Here is a 15,018-nt window from a genome sequence, read left to right as displayed (position 1 = left end):
AAAAGGTCTGAACCTGGAAAATGTCTCAAGATCTCTTAATCTGAGATTGTTAATATCCCTCTGAGTTCGTTTGTGATTCCTTGTTGACCTTTTTCAAAAGTATAAGGAAGAAGTCCTGAGACTTCCAGAGGGTTCTTTCCCACCTCTTCGTAAAATGCTTTCCCCCCTACTCCTTATTGTTTTGAAAAGAGTAAACAATTCATATCTACCTCTTCCATGCCACAGATTTTATAGACCTCTGTCATGTCTCCCCTCAGCCATCCCTTCTCTAAGATGAAGAGCCCTAACCTCTTTAGCATTGGAGCAACTTAAAGTTCATGGCTTCTGAAATGAATATAAACACTTGAAGAATCGTTTCTGGATTTTTCTCTTGCCGTTGCTGGTTACTTCACAAAATTGAATCTTTGAAGTATTTTGACTTTCCACTTGGCTTGAGCATTCAACATTTAGGGGTCCTTTTACTAAAGTGCACTAGCCGATTTATCGTGCGCTAAACGCTAACATGTCCACAGACTATAATGGACTCGTTACCATTTAACACACGCTAAAACGGCTAGCGCGCCTTAGTAAAAGACTAATTTGTATGACCACAGAGGTGTGATGTGTTGGCTAAGAAAACAGCTGTAAGATGGTAACAGAATCATTTTGTAATTTTTAGCACATTTCCAATGGAAATGTTTTAGTGCTGATTACTCAGTTTCTTTTCACTGAGATGTTTTTGTTGTAATAACACCATGTTATGGTGCTATTCACCATCTCTTGCCATCCTGATTGATTGCCCAGAGGTGAACGGGGTGGGGGGCGGGGGGGAACTTCCTTGAAAAAGCCATGAGGCAAAACTTGTCAGAAGCTCCTGTCCCCACCCAATGTTAATTTCATAGAGCAATGATATAATAATTTTGAGTCGGATTAATTAAACAAGTGTGAAAGTATCAAGAGTACTTTTATAAAAATAAAAAAAAGCCTGAGATTACATGACAAATTTAGTGCTATATATCTTGTGAAAAAGGGAACGAAATCCATAAGAAGCACTTCTGAAGATATAAAAATAAGGCTTTAAGAAATACTGCATAGCAAGTTTCAAGTTTATTAAGTATTTGATTAATCGCTTACTCAAATATCTAAGCGATGATCAAATGTTTCAATTTACAGATAATACAGGGGTTATAAAAAACAGATGAACACTGAACAAAACATTTTAAATTAATGACTAACAAAATAAACAGAAAAGAAAAACAAAGGGAAAGGCAGGGTAATGAAATACAATAATGATAGAAAGAAGGACGATAATGGTAAAAAAACATTAGGAGGGATACAGAATTAGAGCTAGCTCTTCCTAATTTTTCGTTTAAACCTGGGACAGTGCTGGCAGCCAAATGTGGAGAACAGACAGGTGAGAACAAAGTGCCGTGATCTTGCTGATGTAAAAGAGGGTAAAGCTGGCACTGGGGTTGGGGAAGGGTGGTTAGAGCAACAGTAGATTCAAGAGAACCACAACCCCTTGAGACTGTACATATGTAAATTGCTTACTGGTAAATTACAGACTGGTAAGCCTGACCTCAGTGCCGAGCAAAATGCCCTTGCAACAAACCTGCTACAACCAGTGAAAGCCTCTGTTATTAAAGAGAACAGGCCAAGGCAGTGCAACTAAAAGTCACCATAAACTTTGTTTATTTTGCCAGCAGAAGCAACAGCTAAAGTAAGCCAATCAACTTCTTTTTGCATCGCAAATCCCTTCCATACATGAGTACTAATACTATTTCTGTTCAGGAACAGAACATTTGGAACTCATATTTTCAAATGGCACCGATTAATCTCACATAAGGGGTGTTGGCATGTGCTGGGTGTACTTATAAGATATCCACTGGGTGTCTCTCTCCTGTTCCTCTTTCTGGGCTCTCTGCCCAGATCCAGGTCCTTCTGGGATTATCAACTCATCATTATAACAAAATAAGTAAACTGATGCTCTAACCCAGGGGTCTGAAAGTCCCTCGAGGGCCGCAATCCAGTCGAGTTTTCAGGATTTCCCCAATGAATATGCATGAGATCTATGTGCATGCACTGCTTTCAATGCATATTCATTGGGGAAATCCTGAAAACCCGACTGGATTGCAGCCCTCAAGGAGGGACTTTGGGATCCCTGCTCTAACCAGTCCATTTTCTGCATATCGTCAGTTTGTATCCTCCCTTATCCTTCAGGATAGCTTCCTGTATACTGTACCCCTTGTAATGTAATAAAAGCAAAGTCTTTCTTGAAATTTAAAACATTTAAAGACTTGTTTTGTATCAAAAGTTTTACTTGTCTTCATTTGGAGTGAGAGAGTTATTCAGGGTAGAACAGATTAGATTGCTGTATGCTCTACTACAGTATGGTCATCCCTCGAAAACTGGGTGCATTTCTGGTTGCCATATCTCAAAAAAGAAGTAGCATAATTAGAAAGGGTACAGAGAAGGACAACGAAATGATCAAATGGATGGGACGACTTCCATATGAGGAAAGGCTAATGCGGCAAGGGAGCTTGGAGAAGAAACGGCTCAGGGGTGATACAATAGAGGTCTATAAAATAATGGAATGGAAAGGGTAGATGTGAATCGCTTGTTTACTTTTTCCAAAAATACTAGGAAAGAGAAGGCATGCGATGAAGCTACTAGGCAGTAGATTTAAAACAAACCGTAGAAAATGTTTCTTCACACAATGTGTAATTAAACTCTGGAATTCATTGCTGGAGAATGTGGTAAAATCAGTTAGCATAGAGCAGGTGTTCTTCAACTTTTTTACACCTATGGAACGATGGAAATAAAATAATTATTTTGTGGACTGGCAAACTACTAAGACTGAAATAAAAAAAAAACCGGCTCTGCCCCATCGCCGCAGCTCGGTCCCCATCTCCATCCCGTGTACAGGGAGTGAGAAAAGAGAGAGAGAGATCCATGGTGCATCTCTCCCACTCCTTCTACTGCCATGTCCAACATTTTTCCCTTTCTCATCCCCCGGATCATGTGCAGCATTTTTCCCATTTCTCCTTCTATCACCCCTCTCATCAAGGTCTGACAGGAGGGTGATTTTCTATGCCTCACTGTAAACACCTCATGATTTCAACCTTAAAAGGAATGACAAGATCCAATTTCTATCCCAACGACTTTTTACTCTTCCCTGATCTCTAGTATTCAGATCACGGACCTGCATTACAGGGAAGCTCCAGGCTCCTGATTACTAAGTGAAGCTTCCTGCCTTTTACTGTTCTCTCTGGAAGGAACGTCCCTCCCCGACCCCCACTCAGAGAGAAGCTACCTGTCTCCTAAAGAGAAGTTTCTTATCTCCTTATTTATCTTCTCTCTTTTTCCCTACTACACCTCGAGCTAATTACTATGCTGGCCCTTCTCCTTTCTTACTACTTTGTCTACCCTAACACTAAAAGTCCATCTCCTCTATCCTTTACTATGATCTGCTGCAGGTTGACTTGACCACAAGGTTCTCTTACTCCATCTTCACCTGCTTTATTACCTCTGTCCACGATTCTCCGGCCCGAATCCTGCCCCTGATTCTTATCAGCCATATCTGCAGCTCACTTTTGGTCCTGGGAATAAATCTCCCAATGGCAAGTACTATGAAGGTTATCTGCCAGACCCAGACCCCACCAATAATGGACAATTATCTGCCCTCAGCTCCGCCTAAAGTTCTAACTCAAGCCAATAAGAACTCAGCTTTTCTACTCCAGGTCTGTCCTCAGCTCCTGGCATTAGTCAATAACAGCGCAGCTTCTCAACCACCCGCGCTCTGCCCCTGGCTCTCACACTCGTCAACAGCGGACAACTTCAAACCCAAAGCTCCGACCTATTTATCATTCTTGACACCAACCAATAACAGCATAGCTGTTCCTGATTTCCCCAGCTCTGCCTATGGCTCTCACACCCGTCAATAAGTGTGACTTTTACAAAGCGGCAGGAGGGTTAGCAAGTATAGACGATCCTTCACGGACCGGTGGTTGAAGAACCCTGGTTTAGAGGGTTTAAAAAAGGTTTGGATAATTTCCTAAAAGAGAAGTCCATAGGTCATTATTGAGATGGCTTGGGGAAATCCACTGCTTATTCCTAAGATAAGCAATATAAAATGTGTTTTACTACTTGGTATCTAGCTAGGTAGTTGGGACCTGGGTTGGCCACTGTTGGAAACAGGATACTGGGCTTGATGGACCTTCACTCTGTACCAGTAAGGCAATTCTTATATTCTTGAATATTTATTATGAGTAATATAGATTGATTACTTTATTGTAACTCACCTCAAGCTAACTGGTGAGGTGAGATCCCAATATTTTATTTTTTTTAAAAAATAATTTACATGTAAAATAAGACTTTAGTGGTTCCCTGACAATTTTTCTCCAGATTCATCCTTGTGCCAATTAAATTTACCCCCTCTTTTACAAAGATGCTTTTTAGCGCACGCTAAATGTTAACGCATGCATGTTATCCTATGGACGCGTTAGCGTGCACTAAACGCCTAGTGCACCTTTGTAAAAGAGGGCCTTAGTCTTTTCTTCTTTACTTTCACTCCACATTCATTCAGTTTTGTTTCTAATTCTCTTTTTGCCTGGATTAAGTAACATCTACTTTTGAGGAACCCTAATTCCAGACTCAAGTCATTCAAACGCTGCATGGCCTGTTGGGCACTTTCACTGAAATCATCAGAACTGGATCTGAATTTTTTTTTTTTTAATTTCTGTTGACACAATATTTTGACAGAAATGAAGATAAGTCATTTCATCCAACTTTCTGTCAATTTAAAATTAGCTCTCTGCTAAGAGAAAAACTTGTTTGACTGAAGTCTCAGCACAAGCCCTCACTTTTATAAAACGACAGGTTGCTGGCCAAGGATTCTATAAGGAAATATTCAAGTTATTTTCCAACTGTGTAACTTTCTTGGGATATCTTTCTCACAGAATTTCTCTTCCTCCTCGTTGTGAGACTCATTAGTTTATTACAGACTACATCTCCTGAAAAGACTTAGAGGACCCCTTTTACAAAGTGTGAGAAGATTTGAACTTAATGTGCTTCTAAAGAGCAAATAGTAAATGTGTGCTATATGCAAAGCCTGTGCAGTAACTGCCTTCTGTAATTATCACATTGAAAAGTTGTTAGATTCCTTACACATCCAGAGAGGGAGGGGGATGGAATATCTAGTTGGAAGAGATAAATTAATTCATTATTATATTGAAATCACATCATATATTATTGTTTATAATTATGATAAGGAGGGGATAAAATGATTGTTTAATGTAACAATTGTAATGATAACAATGTAGATTATCAAAGTTTGAAATGTCAATAAAGAATTACATTGAAAAGTAGAGAATGACACGGGGAAAAAATCTGTCCCCGTCACTGCACCGTCCCCGGCCCACCATCCTCTGCACCGCCCCGTCACCGCCATTCCCTTCACCGCCCCGTCACCATCACCGCCATCCCTTTCACCGCCCCGTCACCGCCACTGCCATCCCATTCACTGCCCCGTCACCGTCCCCGTCTAGCACCCATCTTCTTCCCTCCGCTTCCCCATAGTCTGGCATCTGTCTTCTTCCCTTCCAGCGTCTTCTCCCCACTCTGCCTTCCACATTTCCTTTCAGGGTCTGTTCCTCTCTACCCTCTTTCAATGTCTGTTCTATTCCTTTCCACCACCACCCTTCCCTCCCTCCTTTACCATCTGTTCCTTTCTACCACCCTTCTTTCATATCTTCTATCAGCCCCCCCACCATCACTAGCAGTCTCTCTTCTCCCTTACCATGAGCAAATAGAACTTCTGAAAATTGTATTGCTGAGGCATTATTTCTAGTACGCCTTTTTTTCCAGATGGATAGACATCAATTTTATAATTCTTACTGTCTGCTCTGATTTCATTCACAATTTGGTTTGTGTTTTGTACCTGAGGATTCCATGAGGCATTTAACCTTTTCCTGTCTCTTCTGTGATTTCAAGTTGATTCCTTCAATAATGGAGTCTCAAGGCAGTAGCAGTTTTCTATTTTGGGCTCTTTTGACATTGTTTAAGGGATTTCTTGTACATTTGGTGCTGGTCTTCTTTGATGAGGTCACTTCAGAATCTATTTCCAAGGAAGAGAAACTTTTTCCCTTTCACCCCCTCCTTCCTTGTGTGAGCCGGAACACGCGGTCCCCGCAAGCAAGTAATTTTATATCATTTTCATTCTATTCATTCATAGAAATTAAAGCCTAGATAATGCCAGTCACATAACAAAACATGATTTTACAAAAATAATTCCCTGCACAGTCAAACCTGCAAGGATTACTAGATGTCTTTCAGCAGCTCCCCTCCCTCCCTCCCCCTTACCTTTGTGGCCAAGTCAAAATGATCTACCAACAATAAAATTTTAAAAACACAAAGCACGCTGTACGCAGAGAAAATGTTAATTATCATTTATATTCCGCGGGTTTTCAAAGAGGTCAAGGCAGATGACTTTATGCAATGTCACCTCAGTAACAACTATACAAAAATAGACAAATATTCCCCCTCCCTTTTTACTAAACTGCGATAGCGGTTTTTAGTGCAGGGAGCTGCGCTGAATGCCCCACGCTGCTCTCGACGCTCATAGGCTCCCTGCGCTAAAAACCGCTATTGTGTTTTAGTAAAAGGGGGCCATAGTGCAAAATATAGACAGCAGATATAAATTCTCAAAACGGACACATTTTGATCACTAAGTTGAAAATAAAATCATTTTTCCTAACTTTTTGTCTGGTGATTTCATGAGTCTCTGGTCCTTCTTCTTTCTTCTCCTGCCCCCCCCCTCTTTCTTTCTCTCTCCCCCTGGCTCCCCTCTTTATTTCTGCCTTTCTTTCTCTCTCCCCCTGACCCCCCTCTTTATTTCTCTCTCCCCCTGGCCCTCCTCTTTCTTTCTGCCTTTCTTTCTCTCCCACATGACCCCCTCTTTATTTCTGCCTTTCTTTCTCTCTCCCCTCTGGTCCCCCTCTTTCTTTCTGCCTTTCTTACTCTCTCCCCTTGACCCCCTCTTTATTTCTGCCTTTCTTTCTCTCTCCCTCTGGCCCCCCTCTTTATTTCTGCCTTTCTTTCTCTCTTCCCCTGGCCTCCTTCTTTATTTCTCTCTCCCCCTCGCCCTCCTCTTTCTTTCTGCCTTTCTTTCTCTCCCTCTTGACCCCCTCTTTATTTCTGCCTTTCTTTCTCTCTCCCCTTGGTCCCCCTCTTTCTTTCTCTCTCCCCCTGACCCCTCTTTATTTCTGCCTTTCTTTCTCTCTCCCCCTGCCCCCCCTCTTTATTTTTTCCTTTCTTTCTCTCTCCCCCTAGCCCCCACAAAGCCATCGTGCCAATTTCTCCACTTCCACAATTCTTTCCCTACCCTCACCCCCAAGCCAGCAGCCAATTTCTCCCTGCTCCTTCCCCGATGTCCTGAACTTCATCGGGCAGCAGCAACATTCACAATTCACTGCTGTTGCCCACTTCAGGCCTTCCTCTCTGTCGGGTCCTGTCTTCATGAAAACAGGAAGTAGGCAGGACCCGGCAGAGAACAAGGCCTGAAGCCGGCAACAGCAGCGAATTGTAAACGCTGCTGCTGCCCGAAGAAGGTAATGGAGCACCGAGGCAGACCGCTTCTCCCCCCTCCCAGCCGAACCCCCACTGACCCTCCTATCTCCCCCCCGTGAACCTTTCCGACCCTCCCAGCGAGAGCAGTAAACCTCCTTCGCGGCTTTCTCCTCCCTCTGCCGCGTCACTGATGACGTCATCAGTGATGCAGCAGAGGGAGGAGAAAGCCGACGCTACTGGAGGGAGGTTTGCTGCTTTCGCTGGGAGGGACGGAAAGGTTCAGGGGGGGAGTTGGAGGGTCAGCGGGGGTTCGGCTGGGAGGGGGGAGAAGCGGTCTGCCTCGGTGCTCCAAGGCCTGGCGCCATTACCTTTTTCACCCCTCCCGCCCCCCCTTGGTACGCTACTGCTCTCCAGCTCTCCTTAGTTTGCCGGTTTTCTTTTTCGGCGATCGGCACACTTTTAAAGAGCCACGCACGCGCGGCTGCTCAAAGTTCAATCTTTTGCTCTGCTGCAACTTCCTGTTTCCGGTTGGGTCAGAGCAGAAGATTGAATACTGAGCAGCCGCGCGTGCGCGGCTCTTTTGAAAGCGTTCCGGTCGCCGAAAAAGAAAGCCGGCAAACTAAGGTGAGGTGGAGAGAGAAAGCTGGTTAAACGATCGAGCCGACGTGCGGGTGGGCGCTGCGGGGACCGCACGATCCTTTATGCCTCACTGCGGTGACAAGACCATTCACCGCTCCACAGGGCGGTGATGGCCTTGTCCCCGTCCCCGCAGAGGCTGCTAATTTTCATTCCCCGTTTTTGGCGGGTTACCCGCGGCTAAACGCAGTAGCCACGGGTAAACCGCCACCGTGTCATTCTCTATTGAAAAGTTCTTTACCGTTCATTAAGACTACAGTGGTACCTTGGATTACGAGCATAATCTGTTCCAGGAGCATGCTCGTAATCCAAAATGCTCATTTATCAAAGCAAGTTTCCCCATAGGAAATAATGGAAACTCGCTTTGATAGGTTCCCACCCTCCCCCCCCCCCCCCAGAGGCCATCAGCGCTGCTCTCCACCCCCCCCCCCCGAGAATCGGCATTGCTCCCCCCGAAGGCCCCCCCCCGCGAACCGGCACCCTCCCCCCCGCGATCCGGCACTCCCCTGCCGCCATCGGGCACCCCCCCCGCCGCGACCTGAGGTCCCCCCAACCCACCCGAACCCTCTTCTTACTTTGATGTAGCCTCCGCACCTGCACCAGCATGTCCTGTGCTGTGCTGGTGCTCGAAAATCTGCCTCTGGTGCTGGGCCTTGAACATGTGCGCATGCTCAAGGCCTGAGAGTTCACGCTGGACGTGAGCTCTCAGGCCTTGAGCATGCGCTCATGCTCAAGGCCCAGCACCGGAGGCAGATTTTCAGGCACAGGCACAGCACAGCACAGCACAGCACAGGACATGCTGGTGCAGGTGCGGAGGCTACATCAAAGTAAGAAGAGGGTTCGGGTGGGTTGGGGGGACCTCAGGTTGTGGCGGGGGGGGGTGCCCGATGGCGGCGGGGGGGGGGGGTGCCCGATGGCGGCGGGGGGGGGTGCCGGATTGCGGGGGGGAGGGTGCCGGTTCGCAGGGGGGGGCGCTCGCAAATCGAGGCACGCTCGGTTTACGAGGCACCAAGTTTGCAAATGTTTTGCTCGTCTTGCAAAACACTCGCAAACCGGTACACTCGTAAACCGAGGTACCACTGTATTTGCAGTTAGTGCAGAGGCACATAGGGCCGGATTCTATAAATGGCAGTAGCCACCTAAAAAATGACTGCCAATCAAATTTCAGTAACGAAATGTCGTCATTTATAGATCATAAATTTGTGAAAGGTAGGCACCAGAAATGTAGGTCCTGTGCACTGGTCAAACCAAGAATAGTTTGCCTTGGTTCCAACTAATTCAGAATGCTGCAGTACGACTGATAGAAGGCTGCAAGCAGCATGACCACATCACCCACTTCCTACAAAAACTACGCTGGCTACTAGTACCTTACAAGGCTAAATTTAAAACACCTATGCTTGATTTTGAAGGTCCTCAGACAAAATGGACCAGAATACTTAAAAAATAAGTTAGCCCTTTACACGCCGTTGAGAACTCTGAGGTCCTCTCAATGAGCATCACTATCTATACTCTTACCAAAAGAAATTGTATGATTCTTATTTATATACTACCTATCCATGATGGTTGTCTAAGTGGTTTTTACATTCAGGTAATCAAACATTTTTCCCCATCTGTCCTGGCGGACTTACAATCTAACTGCTGAGGCTGTAGATCACTAGGCTACTCCCTCCATAAGCACTAGGTAGTCCTTCCCAGGAGTAGCCCCCACACTCTGGAATTTATTCCCAGATACTCTCTAAAGTTGAAAGGGGATAGATTCCGTACGAACGTAAGGAAGTTCTTCACCCAGAGAGTGGTAGAAAATTGGAACGCTCTTCCGAAGTCTGTCATAAGGGAAAACACCCTCCAGGGATTCAAACAAAGTTAGACAAGTTCCTGGTGAACAAGAGCATACGCTGGTAGGGCTAGTCTCAGTTAGGGCGCTGGTCTTTGACCAGAGGGCAGCCGCGTGAGCGGACTGCTGGGCATGATGGACCACTGGTCTGACCCAGCAGCGGCAATTCTTATGTTCTTATGACTACCTCTACTAACTCAAGACTACCTCTACTTCAGGAAGCAGGTAAAAAGCCTGGCTCTTCTCCCAAGCCTCTAATATATGCCTCTAATATATAGGGTGACTGACTATACAGTCATTCTGCACAGTGACTAGCTTGCTACAAACACTGTAACTTAAACAAGATATAAGGAACTGATCTAACTGTACAAGCAACTTGCCTTGAATTTAGCCACCCATCTATTTTGGCCAAAGGACTCTGTATCACCCATCTTGTCCCCATCTATATATCTGCACTTGGCCCTTAAGCTATATGGCAACGAAAGATTAAGTTCTTACCTCTGCTAATCTTTCTTGTAAATCCACAGTTCATTCCGGGACCAGTGAGTTATTTCCCTCCACCCGCCAGGGTCTGTAGGACTTTCCCACCCCCTTTATATACCTCCTCCCTGAGCATGCTCACCAGTCAATCTGAAAGCAGCCAGGAACATCTATAGAGGATAAGATGGGTACTGGGACACTCCTTGACAAGTAAGTATATTCTGCTCACAATTATAAATTCAAAACAACAAGTGAATATAATCAAATCAGGATAACATACATCAGTAACCTGAATGACAATAATAGTGCTAGAAGTAGAAACAAAATTAACTGACAGAAGAGGGCACTCCCCTAACTGGGGACTTCCCCAGTGTTAACCCTATTCTGATGGCACTCTAATAAAAACCAGACAGAAATGCAGTTACCAGTATTTGTAAAGGTAGACAATCTGCGAATCAGCAAGTATAGGGCAGGTTCCCAGAATAAAGTGTGGTTTACAAAAAAGAAGATTAGCAGAGGTAAGAACCTAATGTTTCATTCATTCTTCTACAATCCCACTTTATTCCAGAACCAGACGTAACAGAGCAGTCCTGAAAATTCAGGGTGGGATTGATGAGCCCGCTGCCAACACAGAGGCACCAAAAAAAGTATCCTACTTGGTGAATATATGCAAGGAGAAGCAGGAGGAATCGCGTCCAGAGAAACAGCAGATGACTGCCCAAGAGGAGAAAAACCCCTCTGGTTGAATGAGCATAGACACCAAGGGGGGGCCTCCTTCCAACCGCCACGTAAGCTGTGGAAATGGCCATGCGAATCCACCTGGAAATGAGCAAGACCCACCCAGACAAACAGGTGGTCAGAGAGGCAAAACTTGTTGGTGACCTCGAGATACCACAATAAACTTCTGCGCACGGCCAAGGACTGCAACACCCGGTCCTGTTCCCTCGAACCAGAGGGAGCAAAAGCAGGAATCCAGAATTCCTGATTCACATGGAAAGCGGAAATCATCTGCAGAAGAGGAACCCTGCAGGAGAGGGCCTGCAGCTCCGAAACCTACGGGCTGAAGTAACAGCCACCAGGAAGTATGTCTTGAGCGTGAGATCCATCAGAGACATTGTCTGCCTTCTCTCTACCTATTCCATATGGCACCTGCTCTGTTACTGTGCCTCTCCCTTCCATCTGTCCCTCCACATCTGGCATCCATCTTCTTCCCTCCGCTCCCCCATTTGGCATCTCTGTCTTCTTCCCTTCCATCTTTCCTTCCCTCCCCCAGGTGGTTTTTGGCTTTTCTCTTCTCCTTTCCTCCCCTCAGATCTGGTATCTGTCGTCCCAATCCAGCATGTGCCCTTGTTTTCTTTATCCCCTCCTTCCATCCAGTTCCCTTCAGCGTCTTCTCCTCTCTCTCTCCTACTCACTTTCCTTCAGCATCTTCTCCCCTCTATCTCCTACCCACTTTCCTTCAGCATCTGTTCCTCTCACCCCTCCCCCTCCACTTCCCTTCAGCACCCTTCACGAGGTCCAGCAGTCCTCCTCTCCCTTCCAATCACCTCAGGCTGTGCATCTCCCTCCCTTCCTTCCTTCCCTGGCAATTTTCATGTCTCTGAGTGCCACTAGCCTTTAAACAAGTTGCGCATGGCTGCCTGAAACGTCTCCTCTGATGCAACTTCCTGTTTCTGGTTGCGTCAGAGGAGAAGTTTCAGGCAGCCACGCGCGACTTATTTAAAGACTATTGCTGTGCGGAGGGAGATGCCCAGACTGCAGCAATCGGGAGGAACAAGGGAGAGCTGCTGGACTGTGCAATCGCAAGGGGTAGTAAATATTTTGGGCATGTTACCTCACTTAACTATGGGGACATGGCCATTCATTGCTCCACGGAGTGGTGAATGGCCTTGTCTCCATACCTGCGGCAACCAGGCTTTTTTTTTTTCCTACCTATTTTGGTGGGTAACAGTCACCTTGCCATTCTCTATCCCTATCCTTTTCCAAACTGTGCAAAAGGTTTTTACCACTGGTAAATTGTGTTGAATGTTCTGCACTGCTCCGACAGTCAGAGTTCCTATGAGTGTCGGAGCAGCGCAGAGCATTTAGTGCGCCGGCTAAGGCTAAAAATGTCTTGCGCAGTTTTGAAAGAAAAAAAAAAAAATGGGGAGGGGTAGACTTACAAAGTCCCATAGGTTACTATGGAACTTTGTAAGTCTAAGTGCTTTGAAAATATGCCTCTAAGTATATTTTTGATATAATTCAATATTATTTTCAATTTACTGATTTTGAGTTTACCTCATTTATTGTATTTATGTTTATACTTGGTCATTTTACTATTGTTATGCTGTTAACAAAATTGTAAGTTTTATGTTGAACTGTACCTGCTGTACACCAACTTGGATGAATCGCTTCATAAAGGTGGTTAATAAATCCTAATAAATAAATAAAATACTTGAGCATTTAAAATGCTGCTCTATACACTCAAGTTATTTATAAAAATACATCTCATGTCTCATTGGTATTATTTTTCCCAAAGATGTTAAGACATATTTACATTAAGGGCTCCTTTTACAAAGGTGCGTTAGGGCCTTAACGCGAATAGCTAAATTGCACGCGCTAGACTTTAACACCAGCATTGAGCCAGCGTTAGTTCTAGAAGTGTAGCATGGGTTTAGTGCGCGCTAAAATGCTGCGTGCGCTAAAAATGCTAGCGCACCTTAGTAAAAGGAGCCCTAAATGTTTTAGACAATGGATTGAGGTGACTTTAGGCTTACATACAAGCCTTTCTTAAGGGTACCTTTTTGTATTTTTGTTTTATTTATGCACCTTTTTTTTAAATTGCTTTTCCAAATATTATACAAAGCAAACAAGCATACTTTGTCCCATTTTCAGCATTGCGGAATTAAAGAAAAATATAATCAAGTCTTCTGAAAAAAAAAGAAAAGAAAATAAATATAATTCATCATGCTATTCAGCTCACAAAATGGGAGACCAAGGAGGGAAATCTAGAAGAGATAAGATACAAAAATTAAATATATGATAGTAGTGAGGTACATTGGTTATACATAATTTGACCTACACTAATCACTAACACCAAATACTAATCTGAAATAAACTCTTTGCTTTCAAGAAAATATTGCAGCTGAGGGTTAAAAAAAACCCTATATTTAACATCTTTCAAAGAAACAATACATTTACAGGGATAGCTTTAGCTGCCACTTTTCAATTAAGATTACTAACACCTATTGTCTAAAGCAGTGTCCTGCAAACTTTGTCGAGAGACAGCACACTGAACATAGTGGCCACGGCTCGAGGCATCTGGAAGTGCGCATGCGTGACATCATCACATCGACATCTGTCCTTGCACGAAGGCCCTCTATACGGGCCCTGAGCCGCCAGTTGGTGTGCAGGCAGGAAAGACACTGGCACTGGCTGATTGCCCACAGGATGTGCCTCTTGCTGCGAGAGGCACATCCTGCAGGCAGTCAGCTGGCGCCAGCTCCTCTCCTCCTCCCCAGCGTCTCGCAGCACACCTGAACTCTCAGGAGGCATTTTGTAGAGATTGGGTCCATTTAGATACATCAGAAAATATATTCACCTATTTACACACATTTTTTAAGACACTTGATTTATGTGAGATGGGCGTGATTTATTGTGCCTTTTTGTAATACTTTTTTTTCCAATTCTTAGTCCTTTTGTGCTTTCTTTGTGTGAATGTGTTGGTATAGGTTCATAATACAACAAGAAAAGGCAAGGGCAATCTTGGAGCCCCGTCACAATCAGGGTAAGGCTGCCGGGGGCATAACAGTTTCTTTGATTTTTTTAATGTATCATTTATGATTTGATATTTTATATGCTCTTACACATTACTGAAGAAGAGCAGAAAATAAATAAAGCCATCATACCATTGTCACACTGTCTACCCATAGGCCAAACACTTATTCCAAATGCTTCCTGGTGCAGTAACCTCTTTATGGTCAGGGTGAGCTCAGAGCTTTTATGGCCCATTCTTTGCTGCTTCCTTCCAGGCCCTGGGATAGGGAGGATAACACATCCCCTATACCCACTTCCCCTTGAGGCTTAACAGGGATCTCTTGTTTCCCACCCACCTCCCTGTATCCCAGCTTAAACTATCACCCAACCCATACAAATGAGATGCTAAATAATTTCTCTTATTCAACAACCTCCAAACAACCTTGTTTTACAGTGAATTTTCAGGGAATAGATTAATGATAGCCTGAAAGTTTGAAAGGATTCCTTCCCCTGCCATCTTTCACATAGCTCTCCCTGCTAAGCTACAACCTTGCATGCAAGGTTTTGGTCTTCACCCCAACTGTAGAGATGCACTCAGGCACTAACTGCAACTCCACACCCCCCCCCCCCAATACCAGTGTAGGTTTGTGCTTGGGCTGTTCTTTCCTTTAGGGGTCCTCACTTCCTGCCACAGGACATATACCTCATCATAATCATATTATACCAATGTCTGTTATATAGTTTAACTCAACTCAAGAAACAAACAAGCTGTGTTATTCTCTGTCAAA

This window comes from Geotrypetes seraphini, chromosome 7 (genome assembly GCF_902459505.1).
Source record: "Geotrypetes seraphini chromosome 7, aGeoSer1.1, whole genome shotgun sequence".
NCBI lineage: Eukaryota > Metazoa > Chordata > Amphibia > Gymnophiona > Dermophiidae > Geotrypetes > Geotrypetes seraphini.
The sequence above is the reverse complement of the archived record's forward strand: the minus strand, read 5'-3'. Positions refer to the sequence as shown.